This window comes from Pezoporus flaviventris, unplaced genomic scaffold (genome assembly GCF_033815535.1).
Source record: "Pezoporus flaviventris isolate CSIRO_AGI_PZ_B2104156 unplaced genomic scaffold, CSIRO_AGI_Pfla_v1 ptg000030l, whole genome shotgun sequence".
NCBI classification, from domain to species: Eukaryota; Metazoa; Chordata; class Aves; order Psittaciformes; family Psittacidae; genus Pezoporus; species Pezoporus flaviventris.
The window spans coordinates 673,367-686,601 of NW_026892578.1; the positions used below are offsets into that span (position 1 = coordinate 673,367).

Genomic DNA, 13,235 nt, shown 5'->3' on the forward strand with positions numbered 1-13,235 from the left:
TAAGTAGGGGACAGGGGGCAGGAGGTGACTTTCCTATGTTCTCCCTTCCCACTGAACTGTGGCTGGAGATTTTAAAATGCACAGTGAGGTATCTTGTGTCTCTAATTTTTCTTATTTCTTTTAAACCACAAATTCTATATTGTATTTATTTATGTTAAATAAAATCTATTGATTATGTTACGGTTAAGAGCTACAAAACACATATTGCCTAAAATGAACTCTGCCATTTTCTTCAGGTGAGAGCTGATGTGCATAAAAATTTTTTCTGCCTTTCATCAAAATCTTTTACACTTTCTCCTCCCTTCCACACATGGTGCAGGGTGTGTGTCAGCATTTCCTGTTCCACATTTGGCATCTGTCTAAAGCTGATTTATATTTTAGATTGCTTGTGAGCACTGAAGGCAGTCCTGCCTTGCTAGCTCTGGTAGCTCCGGTCAATGCCTAGGCAAAACTAATGGAAAAGCCCTACAGCATCATGAAATTTAACTGTTAGTTATAAGATTTCACAGCTTTTCACAGAAGAGGGAGCATTTTCCTCCCTGGATGACCCTCAAAGAAGCTGGACTCTGATGGCAATCACACTGCCAGAAATGGGAAGAGATGGAGTGAACTGTTCTTTCAGTCTTGTGTTAGTGTATAGAAAAGAGAAGTTAAAAGTGCTGTGGGCTTCCTTCCAGAGACATCTTAACAAGGTGCCAATGAATGGAAAATTTGGAAACAATTTTTAAGGCAAGATCTAATTTGGGTAAATATCTCCAAGGAAAGCAAAGCAGAAAAGGAGTTAAAGCAAGGGGAGAAAACAAAACAGTGAAGAACATTATATGCATTTTAATTACAAAATTACTTTTAAAAAGAATTCTCTTGGCTTTATGATTTTTTGTTTGTTTGTTTCTGGTTTTGTCTTGGGATTTTTCTGCTTTTTTTTCCTATTAATATTTTCAGTTTTGGACTGTGTGTCCATGAAAGAAAGGTAAGGGTAGGAAACTGAAAAAGACAAAAAAACATAAGAGTGAAGAAAAGAGGGAGGGGGATTGGAACATAATTTTATTCTTCAGAAATGCAGAAAAATTCCAAAATAACATTTACTGTAACATTTTCAAGTAAAACTGTAATAACCTTTTCAAATATTTTCTTTTCCTCTCAAAAAATTTTCACCAATTGTAAAGATTATTTTTTTCCAGGGAAAAGAAAGACCCCTAAATAGGAATTTGTATTTTTATTGACAAATAAAATATACTGTCTTTTAGATTTTCTATGTTAGAGTAGAAAGGTCATGGCCTTAACCATAAAAACATTGCTTCTAAATCCTTCTGTCTTCTCAATTTACAAAAAGAAAAGCTCAGGCATTATATTCTGAGAACCTGGTTTGATTTGAGCAGCACACATCTTGTATTCCTCACTGACTTTGGACAAGTCATTCTGGATAGGGATCATCTTTGTTAGATGCTCAGGTTTTTAAGTATAAGGTAGGCATCTAGGCTTCTTTTATGACTACAAATAAAAGCCTCCAGAGGATGATTAGCCTCATTCTAAAAATCGGCGCCTAAAAGATGTTGGATGAATTATTTCCTGTAACATTAAAGAGAGCCTAGGGTGATTTTACAAAGCTTAAATGTCTGTCTTTTAGTCAGCTAAATTCAGGCACTCATAATTTCTCTGTGTCTTAGTTTCCTCCTCTTTACAAAAAGAGATAGTATTTCCCTGCTTCCCTGGGATGCTAGATGCCTAAATTAATTAAAGTTTGTAAAGCAGGTTGCATTTGTTGGATAAAGGCATTATATAAATGCAAAGTATGACAGACAGACTGATTGATTGAGTTAGATATGATAGATATTCTTTGGCATGCCAAAGTAGTATGGATGCCAGATGATATTATCTGAAAAATTCAGAATAGAGAAGTCAATGAGGTCTGGGCTGAGTTGAGCCACATAAGGCACTCCCATCAAAGGGATGGCAGGTTTAGTTATACCATCATGCAAACTCAAAGGAATTCAAAAGTTTGACCATTTTTGTTATCACACTTAATTTGCTGGAGTTATAGAGGGAAACATTATGAAAAATTGGTGAGTTTTACTGCTTGTGCATCCCTGAACTCATCATTATGCACAGTTTTAGAAAATGTACAATATTTCTTATTCTGTGGATGGAGTACATCATTGTTCGTGTCATGGTTTATCATATTGCGTATATAAAGGGAATGGTGATTTCAGCTGTGAAACGTAAATTTCACTTATGGTGCCAATGGTGTCTATACAATAATTAAATATGCATTGTGTAATGCATATATAATTCACAATTGTGTATATAAAATGATGGATGCAGTAAAAGGTCAGCAGACACAGACACATCATGATACAAAAAAGACTATCAGTGAGAATGAAAAGAGATTTGGTTAAAAAAAAAAAAAGAAAAAAAGACCTAGAAAACCTATGCTATATATGAAGGTGGAGTTTAAAAACAAGGCCTAAAGATTTAGTAGCATGTAGTTAGTAGTATCCCTGGATCCAGCAATATTCAAATAGCCTTAGCCAATGGTCTGATCATTTCCACGTGGTGAAAAGACACAATGGAAAGAGACGAGCATTTGCATTGCTCTTTATTACTGTCTTATGGCCAAAAATGAAATTGTATCTGTGTATGCCACCATAAGACTCTGAGGTTTCTCCTCAGCAACATCAATAATAAATTGCAATTGGATCTTTGCATTGGACAAAGTCATCTGACATGAAGTATGGTTAGAAACCAATATAGTCATAAGCATTGGCGGATTCTTCATGTATAAACTGGGCAAGAAGAAAAACTAATATAATAATGTACCTAAGTTGAGGAAGCCTGGAAGAATGTTTAATTAAAGCTATAAATTCTTTTTCTAGTACTTTTAGCCTTTGTCTTTGAGTTTTTTTAACAACTAATTTGGATTTCTCTTTATGTATTTGCATATGCTTATACAAGGTGTGAAGACAAAACTTATTCTAATTATCCCCTAGTTACATCCAGAAATGAACTGCTGTACCTATATTTAACAGTTTAAGGCCAGCACACAAGCCTTTCTGTAGCTACCATCACAAGTGGATTGCATCTTCCACCAACATCTAGGAGGGTTTCACGAGTCATCCGCTTCACTCAACTTTGTGTCTGATTGGGAAATACAGCAGGTTACCAAATATTGTTTCTGATATTTGGGGGAGAGACATTTTGGAATCAGAGAAAAATGAATGGTAAACACTAATAGCCTGTGGCAAGCAATGAATGGCGCACTTCTGGTCCATTTCCTTAAGAGCATGGTGGAGGAATCTTGAGATTTGTAAAGTCTTTCCTGAATTAACTTTCTGCTGCCTGGAAACTAATGTAAAATGTCTACTGTGAAACAGCAAATAAACCAGAATCATTTCATGTATTTGCAAGTGTATTTGGAAGTTACTTTTAATTATTATTGCCTGTTCTGCTCTGCTGCAGATCCCTTGCTATTTCCTGTGTATTAAACAATGACAACAACACACTACTGCTAGATTAAAGAGATGAAAGCAGTTTTTTTCATTAAGGCTCAAAAGCTAAAGGTTAGATCAGGCTCCAACAGCGAAAACCTGAATGCATTGTAATAAAGGATAAAACATCCTCTATCATCCACATGATAAAGTACACCCTGACTGCACAAGGAGAGCTATAGAAGAACTCATTTACAATAAACATAGGGACAGGTACAATAAACTGTTTAGCCTCTTCCAAAGATGTTATTGAAAGATGCTTAGCCAGTTGATTACAGTCAGAGAGATAAACATGAAGTCATAGAATCACAGAATGGTTTGTGTTGGAAGGGACCTTAAAAATTGTCTAGTTTCAAGTTCCCTGCCGCAGGCAGGAATCCATTAGACCAGATTTCTTAAAGCTCCATCCAACCTGGCCTTGAACACTTCCAAGGATAGGGCAGCCACAACTCTTCTGAGCAACCTGTTCAGTGCCTCACCACCCTCACAGTGAAGAACTTCTTCCTAACAGCTAATATAAATCTACCTTTTTTCAATTTAAAGCCATTCCCCCTTGTTCTACCCCTACATGGCCCCATAAAAAGTCCCTCTCCAGCTTTCCTGTAAGCCCCAAGGTTTTAGGTTGTGCTGGGGCCCTAGAGCTGAGCATAGTACTGCACATGGGGTCTCATGAGAGCAGAGTAGAGGGGGAGAATCACCTCCCTTGACCTGTTGGTCATGATCCTTTTGATGAAGCTCAGGATACGGTTGAGCAAGCGCACACCAAAGCCGGCTCATGTTAAGCTTCTCATGAACAAACACCCCCTAGTGCTTCTCCTCAGGGCTGCTCTCAATCCAGCCTACACCCAGCCTGTATTTCTGCTTTGCATTGCCCCAACCCAGGTGTAGGGACTTGCACTTGTCTTGGTTGAACTTCATGAGGTTGGCATCAGCCCACCTTTCAAGCATGTCAAGGTCCCTCTGAATGGCATGCCTTCCCTCCAGCATATTAACCATACCTGACAGCTTAGTATCATCAGCAAGCTTGCTGGGGTTGCACTCAATCCCATTGTCCATGTTGCTGATAAAGATGTTAAACAGCACAGGTCCCAAAACTGAGCCCTGAGTAATGACAGTCATCACTGTTTTCCCCTTGGACATCAATCCTTTTACTGCAACACACTGAGAGCAACCATTCAGCCAATTTCTGATTGGGAAGCTTGTGTGTATTCCAGATGATTTCAGATGGGCTCTCAGTATACAACACTGTTCTCTACAATTTGAACTGCTCATTATGGCTATTACCTCTCAATGGTCACAATAACCTTACAGGAAAAAGTGTATACAGTTTCCATGCTATGCTGGGCAGAATAACTTTCTCACAAATTTGTAAAAAGTACAAAAAAAAAACCCCAAAAACGAAGGTGCAGGCAGGCAGGGAAGCACAATCAGCTCCAGAAACAACATCCAGAAGTAAACACCAGACATACGAAATGCAGACATACAAAATGCAGACATACAAAATTCTCTGCAGCAAGATAATATTGCTCTGTTCCTGATGTTGTGAACATAAAAAATGCCAGCTCTTTATAAATCAGTATGGCTCATCACCACAGTGAATACATATATTTAGTAGTAGCTGCACTGGACTAGTTTGGTCAGAAGATTTTACTAAGCTCCTGAGATCAGACTGAAGGACCTTATGCAAAGGATTATTGCAACTGTAGAGATTTGACTGCAGCTACCATGATTTATGGCAGCTCGCTTTCTGTCCATGTTGTTCTGTAGGCTCAAATGTTTCTTACCTTGTATTAGCTCAATAAGTTTCTTTTATTCCCCCATTTTCAGGACACATTACTATGCCAATTTTCCATGCCAATGCAGATTACATTTTCCTGAAAAGATCATTACAATCTAGTACAGATTTTATATATCAGCTGTCAAATAATAATTTTCTTAGGAAAAGCATTTGATAAAAAAGAAAGACTTTAGTTTTTTGTGTGAATTACATGTACATTCATTAACTTCTAAGGAATGCTATTTGCCCTACAGGATTTTCCAAGGCCTTCAAAAAAGGACTTCTGTTCATTTTGAAACCACCTAATACAGTGGTGCGTTTTTCTAACTGGGGCTTCTAGATGTTATCACACTTATAAAGAGATGATTCTAACAACAGTGGTAGTAAACAAAAGGTCTAAAACCAGTTCACACTATAACATCTTGTGAATAATATTTCAGTAGACATCTGAGTATAAAGTACTTTGCAGTTATCCAGACTCTGTGGCCCTGCAACATTAAGGACTACTGTCATTTCTAGGTGGAAAAGTTTGTCATTCATATAGTGAGCATAGTTAGTAAAGCAGGTTTTTCCATCCAGGCATCTCCCTTGCTTCTATGCACTGTCTTTGTAGTGTTAGCCCCCATAAGCTGTTGGTGGTGAATGAGACATGCTCACGTAGAGTTCCCTGCAGCAACCATTGCCAAACAGCAGCTGAGAGACTCATAATGACTCACTGGTGCACAATAGCTCTAATTTCCTTTTTCTGTTTTCAGTCTCTCAACATTTTCTTTTTCTGATATTCCAGTGCCAGGACTGCTTTGTTCATTTTTTCCTAGGGAAACAATCTTTGTTTTTTAACTGAGATATGAGAACCGGACAAAATTTATTTAGTATATGTTTTCTTAGACCACTGTATGTGTATTTATGTATATACAAAAGTATATATGCACATTTATATACATGCATATAAATATATATGTGCATATCTTTTTCGCTCCATATATGTGTATGTATAGTAGCATGTATATGTGTGGCATAGTAGCAAATCACAGCTTTCATGACCTCCACTACCCTCCAGAAGAGATGAGCTCTAACAACAACTCAGCTATCCAAATTAGCCTGAGGAGATTTTCTTGCTAGTCTCCCATTTTCCCCTCCGCCCGGATAAATCACATATATGCCTTCTTACACTACCTTCAAGTGCAGTAGCATAATGACAAGGTAAATACATTTTTCCTGAAGATTTTCGTAAAGATTTTAGAAGTTTTTAACTCCATTAAGTATACTTAATATACTTAAGGGAAGTATAGTTTTACCTTAGAAGGTTTACTTTAGCAATCTCGCATTCTATGATGTTGCCTTTTCTGATTATGTTTCCCCAAAGTACAGTTCAAGGTATAGTTTAAGATCATTTGAAGTATAATGTATACTTTATGCAGTATATATAATTTTCTTTGCTTTTTCTTAAACCACACATTATGAAGGATGTGAGAGAGCAGAACTAAATCCCAAGACATTGTACAAGTGATTATTAACTGAAACTGTTTCAGTAGGGTATTACTTATTTTTGTAATAGAAGGTGTTATATATTTTTCCCTGGGTATGAGAGCAAGTCCTTGCTTGCATCAAAAGAAGCCTGTGTTGATCTCTGCAAAATATATTAACTAAATTTTCTAGTGTAATGGTAACACTATTAACAATCCAACCAGCTTGTAGGTCAGATTTTTCTACTCTTTAAGACAAGTAATACTATGTCCTTGGACACATCACCTGATTTCAGAAATCAGTTTGATCTTCCAGACCTCCTTTTGAAAGAAAATTTGCATCTCTGCAGAAAGGCAGGTTGGTTTAAGCCCAGTTCATGCAGAAGGTCAGTAAGGAGCTGATCTGAGTTTAGAATACACTCAGGTAGGTATTCCTAGTCATGCAAGATGAATGACCACTCCTGCCTTCTCATGAAATCTGAAGTATGGGAGACTGGCATTTCCATCCAACACAAATGAAAATATCTGCAAGAAATAGAGAGAAAGAGAAACTTGTGAAATCTATAGCAAACATGTTGCAAGTAACTCACATAAACACATCCCCTATAAAATAAAAAATGAAATTCCATGTCATGCCACTCTATATTTCACCCAATAATTTTGTGTTCTAATTATCAGTACAAATCGCAGATTTTGTGCTGGTCACACCTAATTTATGAACTGTATAGAATAACAGTTAATTGCCTCCATAGTTAATTCTCCCTTGTATCTTCTCCAGTGATATTCATGTATTTCCGCCAAGATTTTAATTGATTTTCGTAGTAGCCACTCGTTAATAGGATAATTTGTCAATACCATAATAAAACAATTGTTCCTGTAGCACTGCGAGTTCAGTTTCTGGGATAACAAAGTAAAGTCTGGTTTCATTAATTGAAGGCAGCTGTAGGGCTTGCAGGATGAAAGATATAAATCTCGATGGCACTGCTGAAAACTAGGTCAGAGGGCAGGGGAAAATTAGTTAAGCATGATGGACCAACAGTGACCTGTACAGGTGTTCAGGCTCGCTTTCGGAGTATCACTTCCTCTGTTCCTATTTGAGTCTGGCAAAGCCCATAGGTCAACATGTGCACTCTCATGCCTGGTTTGAATTAAAAGCCAGTTTAGAGCTGCTCACTTGCAAATTCTAGATAATGTTACCTATCAAAAGTAAAGCATTTCACAATGTCTTTATGTTGTCATGTATTTCCCAAGGAGCTTTATTTACACCAGTAAGAGCCTCTTGACTCCTAAAATAGGAGACTTAAAATAAGATTCAGATTCTACAAAGGTAGAAAAGCAATGTTACAAAGGGTTGAGTACTGTTCATGAAGTTAGATAAAGGGAAGACTAAAAAAATATCTATTGTAAGTCATCCTGATTGATACAAATCTGTTCATCTATCATATGCAACTCCCCACAACACTAATGGTGTAAATATATTTCCCTCTGTCAAAATTTGTAAAGTAATACTTTCCATATCTACTGTTTTCAGTACTGAATATTGTTCTCGGTACTTTACAACCTTCTGTCTTGAGCTTATTTTACATTAACAGAAAACTTTAAAAGCACAAAAAGCTTGCTAAAATTAGTTTTTATTATAATCATTTACATTCAAATTCAAGTTTTCTTAAGAGAAAAAAGAGTATGGTTTGACACTATACATTCTGTATTATGTGAGCTTACTGTGTTAATAAGTCAGGCAGAAAATGCCAAAGACATTTGTTTGATCTTGCTTGAAATCAAACACCTTCAGCTATATAAGACACAGATCCAACACGTAACTCATCCTCTTAGATGAGGAAAATAAAATAATCATACTGTAGTGAGTAGGACGAGGGCAGCGTTTCTGCAGTACAAGGAGTGAAGGGTTTCATAGAGAAATGTTTCAGTGAGAGGCAAGGAATAAGATGACTTGTCTTCTGGGTTTCTGGTATAGATCTTTAAGGAACCAGTTATCACAGTTACTTTCTGAGGTGCACTTTTGTACACCTCAGCTCCTTGAGCGAATCAGGAAACTGCAAGTGTAGTATTTATGAATGTAAATATACATGTATGTTTACTCATGCATGTCACCTGGAAATGAGCCTGAGTGAGGTTTTACCTGCAAATGGAAACTCCTGGCTGATGGAAATACCTGTGCCTCCATTAGAACAGTCTTGGAAGCAGCCATTTTTACGACATGATCTTTCTGGCTTACCATGGCCACTTTCCTGTCTTCCTCTCACAAGCAACTGTTAGAATTTAGAGTCCAACTATAATGTATCTATCTCATTTGGGGGCTTTGAAGTGGTAGATGACAGTGTTTGTTGGCTGCCTTTCTAATTTTCTCCTTATCGAGTTGAGGATTTCAGAGTCATGTCCGCCACCTTATTTTTTAAATTCAGAGGTAATCAGAATCCACAAAAACCTGAATTGACAGAATTTGAAAAAAATTGTTTACCTTCAAATTCTCATAATAAAGGCACAGAATCTGCAGGGGAAAAAAAAAAAAAAGGAAAAGAAAGAAAAGTAATGCTTAATGGTTCACATCTTTAGCAAGAAGGCTCATTTCAAAGGAAGTCTTTTTCATTCATGAAATACAAAATATTTAAAACTGAAATTTTGCTTCATGCTTTTAACAGAGGTTTGGTTTCCTTGCAGATTCATGGAAATGATGTCAAGTGCTCAAATTGTTTGCTGGTTAGTTTTATTCTAACTTCCTCAGTTACAACATTCTTCATCCTTAACCTACTGTACAAAGCAGTTCATTCCCAACACCACCAAACAATATTGTTTTAAAGTTAATTTGTCAAAGCAATCTTATCTTTGCTAACTTTACATGAAAGAAAAGTCATCAGGAAAATATAATAATGTTCTTTATTTGCTTGTTTGTACATCTAAGTGCCACAGATAGTAATAAACTACTCCTTGGAAGTAGTGAAATATCTTTTTCACTTGGGCAGCAATGATATTTTTTTCTCGCTAGGGAACTGAACAATCAAGGGGTAAAGAAATGCTTGCTATTTTCCTGACAAACACGAATGCATCATGACTAAATTAAATGTTGCATCAATCCCATATAAAGTAAGAATATAGAAAGAAAAAGAATAAAAAAAGAAATCCCTTTCGTATTATGGTATATTTTAATGAAGATGTGCTTAGGTAACATAATGTAGAAAGAAAATCTCATTTGGCAAAAATTCAATATAAATTTTTAGCTCCTTTTGCATAGTAAGTATAATAATAATTAAATGAAATAATAATTTAAAATGTGTGTGTGTAATATGTGTATATATAGAAAAGCTGCATCAGATATTGAGTCAGACCCCCCAAATGCTTTAGACCAACACACGGATTTTGTCAGTGAAACTATATGAATTTATTTCAAATGAAGAGCCGAACATTGACAACAGATATATTGATAATAGGAAATAACTTTTTACCTCTGTTTTACCAAGAGCAGCGTATTTCTGTAAGCAGAATTAAATATGTGTTTTCATAAGTCTGAAAATCATTCTGTCTATAAATGTGGACATTTTTGCTGATTGAAATAAACATTTTCTGAAAACTTAGAAGTCAGGTTATTTCATTTGCTTTATTTCTGAGCACATCACATGTATTAGGGTAAAATATGAACATTGCTCATACCATCCATAATTAAAAGCACTTGATTCCTGCATTTCTAGTAATACATAATTTTATAACTTTGTATCAAGAACACTGTATTAAAGGAGCTACTGAAAACCTTTTCTCTGTCACTCAGGAAAATATGAAACAAAAAAACCTGATCATTTCTTGCAGGATTGTATGGTCTAAAAGTTTGTGCCTAGACTGTATGGAGAGAAAAAAGTATATATTCAGAGAGACAGTACACAGAAGTGAAAGCAGCTGAACTTCTTGCAAACCACCCTCAGTTGTGAAAAGAGAGAGAACAGCGGCTACCATGTGGCACAAAACCTAAATATATATTATTTTGTTCCTTTTCGTTAAGACTGCATAGGGCATAAGTTGTTTTCAAGCATGCCTCGGACTCCTACAGCTCCAGCTGTCATGTGTAATTAAACATTTGGCCTCCACAATTACTCTACAGTGTACATATGCCAGTATTTCAAGCCTGGAATATGCATTTCAAAGAAGAATAATTCCCTGGAAATCCTAAATTGACAGGAGCAAAGACAGCCTGAAGGAAAGTAGTCAGAGAAAACTGTAAGGTCGGGATCTAATGATTAAAAAAGAAACTTCAAGAAGAACTTCAACCCTTAACTAAACCAATGGGAAAAAGAACGACAGTTGGCAAGCAGATTTCTGCATAGGGATCCTGATTAGGGAGCCTCTTGGGTTAATTTAATATTATCAGTGTTGTTCACCTTGCTGTAGTATGCCTTACCATTAATACCATTTAAACAGATTTCTTTTTTCTTAAAGCATATTTGGCATCATTTATTTTCCATGAATACTGATCATGGCAATATTAAATTTGATGATTCATATTGAATCTGAGTTTGATTTATAGCAAAGGGAGTTGGTTTTTTCTTGTTTGTTTTGGTGGGTTTTTTTTCATTTTTTTTTTTTCTGCCCTGCTCCGCATGCTTACATTTACTACTGGTGTCATTTGTAATGCTGAGTTTGCATTCCTGTTAGGAACCCCCTACTTAGCATTTTTTATTGGGACCACTTTTAAAGAGATATCTAAAGACCCTATTTCTAATTTAAGTTTAAGGACAATGGACATAGAGAAACCCACATGTTTTTAAATAGATGAAAAAGAAGCAGTAATAAAAAATGAGTGAATGAATGTTTGTGAAAATGGTTTTCTGTGGGGTGTCTCTGGGGTCCAAGGATCTATTTCCCACCCTTGATCTTCTATTTAGTAGAATGTAAAGGGCTACAGATTTTTTCCAAGGGCTTGAGACATAGAGAAAAACTTTTTAAAAATGAGCAATCTTCTATTAAAACATGTAAAATCACACTCAGCTACTTACCTTTCTAAAAGTTAGGCATTTAAGACTGAACTGGTTCAACATTGGTGCCTTTCTGTACTTAACAGAGAAAAATAAGTACTTCCAATGTACAGTGTACTGAATGCATTGTACACTGGAATTATTATGCATTATTATAATACAATATTCAATAATAATCCAGCAGCACTATATAAAAGAGAGACAAGCATGACTAAAGTAGACTTCGATACCTATATCTGATACATCTGTCTTAATCTGGGATGAATTCCTACTTATGAGGAATTCCCACTTAAGGGGTATTTTCTTAATTCTTGCCTTAATATCACTTAATTTTAGAGTAAGTGACAGGAAGTGGGACATGAGAATTTCCACCAGTTGAACCATATAAGTGACAATGGAGAACTATCCCAAAAGACTATTGTCAACCATTCTAACCTTTTAGTACTGCAGGCATCCCAACCAATATTCAATTTCAGACTAAGCTCATACATTTATCTTTAACTGAATGTAATTTACTATCCTAATAAAAAAATAAAGTTCACATCATTGTAAGGTGCCATAGGATGACAGCAAGCTACAATGCCTGTCACTGTGAATGATGGAATGACAACAAATTCATGTGAAGCCTCATGCACAAACACACGCACGACGAATCAGTGTTTTAAAGCAACTTGGTATTAGGTTCTAGCCTGCAAGTGTTTTATACTGAAAAGCAACTTTTGCAAAGAGACAACAGAACTTCAGTATGATTGAATCATCCACTTCTATTCAGCCCTATTTAGGTTAAAGTACAAGTAAAATCATACTAAACTATGTGTCACTTTTCTCATGATTTTTGGTGTCACTTCAAAATCCAACTCTGCCAAGTCTGAAGCTGTTGATAAGGAGCGGGGTACAGTTTTTCCTTGTTAGAGCTGATCACTGAGGCACCAATTTGGTAAGTAGGAGCTATCAACTTCGTTGACTTTAACTGCTAATTTCCATATTTCTTTTAATAGAAGCTAGTGTTGGGGACTATTCAGGAAAAGAGGCAGCATACCTGCTAATTCTGGCAGTGTCTTTGGAGTACTGGCATGAGAATGGTCCTTCTGGTTAAAAACAGAGGAGTAACTTTGAGAGATGAGAGATCTGTGCTGCTCTTCCCACCACTCTTCCCATACTAATTCTGCCCCAGCCATGCCTTGAACAGTCCATGCTCTTGCACTGTGGCTTTGTCCTCTGCATTTTGCGTAAGCAAGCTAAATCCACAAGTTAAGAGAAATTCATAGTGTTCAAGTATTGGAAAATAAGCCACATACAATTGTAAAATGCCAGTACATAATCGGTACAAAGTCCTGCCTGACTTTCTTTTCCTTCTTCCTGGGATAGGAGAATTCCACTGTTTCAAAACAATCTTTTGTTGATTTAAGTTGATCTAGATGTCTCACAGGGCAGGGGCTTCAGAATCAAAGCCCTATACATATACTTATTGACTGCATGGTGTACTTTAAGGGTGTGGTGTTAACACAAGAAAAGGCCTACCTCATCC

At 36.4% G+C, this 13,235-nt stretch overlaps 1 long non-coding RNA gene across 2 annotated transcripts in view; it reads right to left on the reverse strand.

Annotated features, from left to right (window-relative positions):
* LOC133272479 (uncharacterized) overlaps nucleotides 1–12,928 on the reverse strand; it is a 39,444-nt gene extending 26,516 nt beyond the window's left edge. The window contains exons 1-2 of one of the 2 annotated variants that reach the window (XR_009744448.1): nucleotides 12,747–12,928; nucleotides 7,015–7,253 (exon numbers count right to left, since the gene is read on the reverse strand). This is a non-coding gene — a long non-coding RNA (uncharacterized LOC133272479). Of the gene's footprint in view, nucleotides 1–7,014; nucleotides 7,254–8,450; nucleotides 8,552–12,746 lie in introns of those variants that run through there. The other variant, XR_009744449.1, reaches the window with a different exon arrangement.
* Nucleotides 12,929–13,235: the final 307 nt, after the last annotated feature.